We start from the raw sequence: 5,753 nt of genomic DNA on the forward strand, positions 1-5,753 counted from the left end.
TGCAAAGAAGTATTATTACCTAACTCATTTTCCTGCCTCAGGTTAGGAATCTATCCTACTGACCTTAGAACTGGCATGAAACTTTTTCTTATATTGTTGCAGCAAAAATAGAAATGAGGCTTTTCTTTTCTGATAAACAAGGAAAATAAGGAAACAATAAACAGGCTTAGAAACAGCATAAACAGTCCTGAAAGAGTTAAGCAATCTCGGTTATTCTTTAGCTGTTACTACTTACAAACACTTGTAGCTAGACTTGGCCTTCACAAAGCTAATTACTCTCTGACTCCATATGAATTACACTCTGTACCTGGCATCTTCTCCCCCTACACTCCCTTGTAGCATTCGTCATTTCAGAAAAAAGGTCACAGTCCAATAACTTCAGGGACACCAGACCCCGTTGCTGAGCCACCTGATGCCAGCTTTGGCCATGAATTTACAGAAGAAAAGAAAAAAAAAAGCAAGACTTCATTCCTTTGAGCCTTATCACCTACCCCAGACCACAAGCTCTGGGTTATAAGCCTCTCTCTATTCCCCAGGGAGAGGGGTACAGTTCTTGAAGCAGTAGCCTGCTGTGTTCTCTCTGCCTGGCAAAAAATAAAGCTACTTTTTTCTCGTTCCTCCAAAACTCTGTCTCCGTATTTCTTTTTGGCATCAGTGCACAAAGAGCCAAAATTTGGGGGACTTCCCTGGTGGTCCAGGGGTTAAGAATCCACCTTCCAATGCAGGGGACGCAGGTTCAATTTCTGGTCAGGGAACTAAGATCCCACATGCCTTGGGGCAACTAAGCCGGAGCGCCACAACTACTGAGCCCGCGTTCTCTGGAGTCAGAGAGCCACAACTAGAGACAAGCCCTTGCACTGCAATGAAATACTCGGAGTGCCGCAACTAAGACCCAACACAGCTAATAAATAAATTAAAATATTAAAAAAAAAACAGAGAGAGCCAATATTTTGGCATCAATATCCCTGCCTCTATTATCCCTAATAGTTAATTTTTCGGTACCTTTAAATTTTAGCATAATCAAACCTAATGACTTGCAAAAGTAGTACAAGGAGCAGGAATTCCCTGATGGTCCAGTGGTTAGGACATGGCACTCTCACTGCGGTGGCCTAGGTTCAATCCCTGGGTGGGGAACTAAGATTCCTGCAAGCTGTGGGGTGGCCAAAAAAAAAAATAGTACTAGGAGCTCCTGTACACCTTTTATCCAGATTTCCTAATTGTTGATACTTCGTCCCATTTTATATACATATTTCTGATTTACTCAAAAGTAAGTTGGAGGGCTTCCCTGGTGGCGCAGCGGTTGAGAGTCCGCCTGCTGATGCAGGGGACACGGGTTCGTGCCTCGCTCTGGGAAGATCCCACATGCCGCGGAGCGGCTGGGCCCGTGAGCCATGGCCGCCGAGCCTGCGCGTCCGCAGCGTGTGCTCCGCAACGGGAGAATTCTCGACCACAACAGTGAGAGGCCCGCGTATCGCAAAAAAAAATTGGAGACATTGTGTGCTCTACCACTCCAGGGGCACTAGGACCCTCCCAACACCTTGATTTCAGCCCAGTGAAAACTGATTTTGGACTTCTGACCTCCAGAGTTGTAAGAGAACAAATGTGTGTTATTCTAATGCACCAAACATGTGGTCATTTGTTTCCACAGCCATAGGAAATTTATACAATCCATATTCAAAATTTGGTAAGTGTCCAGATAGTATCCATTTTAAGACCCAGTGCAGCCAAAATAAATAAATAAATATTTAAAAAGATAGAAGTGCTATTAGGAAAATTTCCTTCTTCTTTCCCAGTTATTTACATAGTTATTTACTGATGCCAGAATAAATTTATGGAACCAATATGCCATCTGCCAATATCAACAGTGTTCATGTGGGTGAATGATCCCTAGTATGTCTGCCACCACTGCCTATGTCCCCAGGGTGAGCTGCGGCCACTCCCCCTCACCTCTCCAGGAGATTCTTCAAGACAAGCAGTCTTATCCAGATCTCATCAAACATGAACTACTGTTTTTCTTCATCAAGTGTCCAAAAGCTCTCTCCCCTTGCCCTCTGTGTATGGGGACCAGTCCTGGATTTCACCAGAGGAACTCCCAAGTTTGCAAACCAACAGTGACTACAGTTAATAATACTGGCTTGTATATTGAAAGTTGCCAAGAGAGTAAATCTTGAAAGTTCTCATAGCAAGAAAAAAAAATTTGTAAGTATGTATGGTGATGGATGTTAATTAGACTTACTGTGGTGATCATTTCACAGTATCTACAAATATGGAGTCATTATGTGTTTTTTTTTTTTTGGCCACACCACGTGGCATGTGGGATCCTAGTTCCCTGACCAGGGATCGAACCCACGTCCCCCACGTGACTCTGTGGAAGCATAGAGTCTTAACCACTGGACCACCAGGGAAGTCCCGGAGTCTTTATGGTGTATTCCTGAATGTTATATGTCAATTACATATCAATTAAAATAATAATTTTTAAAAGTAAGAATAGACTTGTGGATAAATGTAAGACCGGACACTATAAAACTCTTAGAGGAAAACATAGGAAGAACACTCTTTGACATAAATCACAGCAAGATCTTTTTTGATCCACCTCCTAAAGTAATGGAAATAAAAACAAAACTAAACAAATGGGACATAATGAAACTTAAAAGCTTTTGCACAACAAAGGAAAACATAAACAAGACTAAAAGACAACCCTCAGAATGGGAGAAAATATTTGCAAATGAATCAACAGACAAAGGATTAATCTCCAAAATATATAAACAGCTCATGCAGCTCAATATTAAAAAAACAAACAACCCAATCCAGAAATAGGCAGAAGACCTAAATAGACATTTCTCCCAAGAGGACAAACAGATGGCAAAGAAGCACATGAAAAGCTGCTCAACATCACTAATTATTAGAGAAATGCAAATCAAAACTACAATGAGGTTATCACCTCACACCAGTTAGAATGGGCATCATCAGAAAATCTACAAACAACAAATGCTGGAGAGGATGTGGAGAAAAGGGACCCCTCTTGCACTGTCGGTGGGAGTGTAAATTGATACAGCCACGATGGAGAACAGTATGGAGCTTCCTTAAAAAACTAAAGATAGAATTACCATATGATCCAGCAATCCCACTACTGGGCATATATACAGAGAAAACCATAATTCAAAAAGACACATGCACCCCAATGTTCATTGCAGCACTATTTACAATAGCCAGGCCATGGAAGCAACCTAAATGCCCGTCGACAGATGAATGGATAAAGAAGATGTGATACATATATACAATGAAATATTACTCAGCCATAAAAAGGAACGAATTTGGGTCATTGTTGAGATGTGGATGGATCAGAGACTGTCATACAGTGTGAAGTAAGCCAGAAAGAGAAAAACAAATATCGTATATTAATGCATATATGTGGAATCTAGAAAAATGGTACAGATGAACGGGTTTTCAGGGCAGAAGTTGAGACACAGATGTAGAGAGCAAACCTATGGACACCAAGGAGGGAAAGCCATGGGGGGGTGGGGATGGTGGTGTGATGAATTGGGCGATTGGAATTGACATGTATACACTGATGTGTATAAAATTCATGACTAGTAAGAAACTGCTGCACAAAAAAGTAAATAAAATAAAATTCAAAAAAAAAACTAATACTAAACTTTGGGTTATTTGTATGGAAATATGTTAATATAAATGTTTCAGACATTACATGAAATTCCTAAAAATCTTGTATGTTCTGGTATAATGTTATAAGTCATAACTGTAGTTATTATTTTAAAATGTATATCTCAGAAATAACTAAATTTCCTTGTCAATTGCATTATTATGAACTTTCATCAAATCTTTAACTGTGGTCATTTCTAAGTCTTTTGTCATTTACAAGTCTTTGTCATTTACAGACAGCCTGGGTGTACTCTGATGCTTTTGCAAAAATGTTCCTATAAAAGAGTTTCATCTTCAAGGAAATCATGGAAAAGACTGACAAGTACAGGTTTCTGTAACTGACTATACTGCTGAATTAAATGAATAAGCATTTTCAGAACTCTAATGGAAAACTGATAAATTCATAAAAGTGCTAACAAAAGATCAAGATGAAAAAAAAATTAATTACATGGGACTGAGTGAACTGGTGAGGATGATGGTAATTTTTGTGACTTTCTGTTTGAATAAAAATAAATATATAAATAAGCGAAACAGCAAAAAAAAATTGTACTTAATTTTTTTAATTCATTAAGTTTGAATACCAAAGTTTTGAAAAAATACCATGAAATATATCTTTCCCACCTTTACCTTTCACAACAGATAACCAGTTACTAGTTTCTTGCATCTCCTTTAAGAGATTGTTAATTCATTTACAAGATAATATAAATACATAGTATCTCCCTCCTTTTTTATAGAAATGGTATCTGCTATTAACATTGCTTAGCATCTTGCTTTTTTTCAAACAGCAATATGTCTTGGAGAGATTTCCATATCACTTCTTTCCATATCACACAAAGATATTTCTTATTCTTTTCTATAGCTGCATAATATTCCACTATGGTGTCTTACAATTTATTCAACTAGGGCCTTGTTGATAGACATTTAACTTTTCAGATTTTTGTTCTATCTTTCAAACACTGCTTCAATGAAAAACCTTGTATATACATCATTTTGCACACCTGCAACTAAAACTGTAGGATAAATTCCTATGCTTAGTCAAAGGGTATATACATATGGGATTTTGGTAGACACTGCCAAATTGCCCTCAGTAGGAATTGTTCCAATTTATATATGCTGGTAATGTATGATAATTCCTATTTACCCATATTCATGCCTATTCTAAGAGTTTTCAATCATTTGGTTTTTTACCAATCCAGTAAGTAATAAAAGGTATCTGAGTGACTCAATTAGAATTAATTTTATTATGAATGAGGATGAGTATCTTTCCATATGTTTAAAAGACATTTACATTTAGTTTCCATTTGTACTTTTCTACTGAGTCGATAGTCATTTCATTATTGTTTTGTAGGACCTTTTTATATGTTATACCCAACACCTTGTTTTTAATATAACTTTATTTATTTACTTATTTATTTATTTGGCTGCATTGGGTCTTAGTTGCTGCACATGGGCTTTCTCTAGTTGTGGCAAGCAGGAGCTACTCCTTGTTGTGGTGCAGGAGCTTCTCATTGCGGTGGCTTCTCTTGTTGCGTAGCATGGGCTCTAGGCACGCGGGCTTCATTAGTTGTGGCACGTGGGCTTCGTTGCTCCGAGGCATGTGGGATCTCCCCGGACCAGGGCTCGAACCCGTGTCCCCTGCATTGGCAGGTGGATTCTTTTTTATTTTTTGCGGTACGCAGGCCTCTCACTGCTGTGGCCCCTCCCATTGCGGAAAACAGACTCCGGACGCACAGGCTCAATGGCCATGGCTCACGGGACCAGCCACTCCGCGGCATGTGAGATCTTCCCGGACCGGGGCACGAACCCGTGTCCCCTGCATCGGCAGGCGGACTCTCAACCACTGCGCCACCAGGGAAGCCCCGAGGTTCACATTTATTTTTTTTAATTTTATTTATTTATTTATTTATTTATGGCTGTGTTGGGTCTTCGTTGCTGCGCGCGGGCTTTCTCTAGTTGCGGTGAGCGGAGGCTACTCTTCGTTGCGGTGCGTGGGCCTCTCATTGCAGTGGCTTTTCTCATTGTGGAGCACGGGCTCTAGGTGCGTGGGCTTCAGTAGTTGCAGCACACGGGCTCAGTAGTTGTGGCTCACGGGT

The 5,753-nt window shown here is 39.9% G+C and overlaps 1 non-coding gene across 1 annotated transcript; it reads left to right on the top strand.

Annotated features, from left to right (window-relative positions):
• The first annotated feature begins 1,062 nt into the window (after positions 1–1,062).
• TRNAE-CUC lies at positions 1,063–1,134 on the top strand. The gene has a single exon. It is a non-coding gene; the product is annotated as a tRNA-Glu (tRNA).
• Positions 1,135–5,753: the final 4,619 nt, after the last annotated feature.

This window comes from Phocoena sinus, chromosome 11, assembly GCF_008692025.1.
Source record: "Phocoena sinus isolate mPhoSin1 chromosome 11, mPhoSin1.pri, whole genome shotgun sequence".
In the NCBI taxonomy this organism is placed as follows: domain Eukaryota; kingdom Metazoa; phylum Chordata; class Mammalia; order Artiodactyla; family Phocoenidae; genus Phocoena; species Phocoena sinus.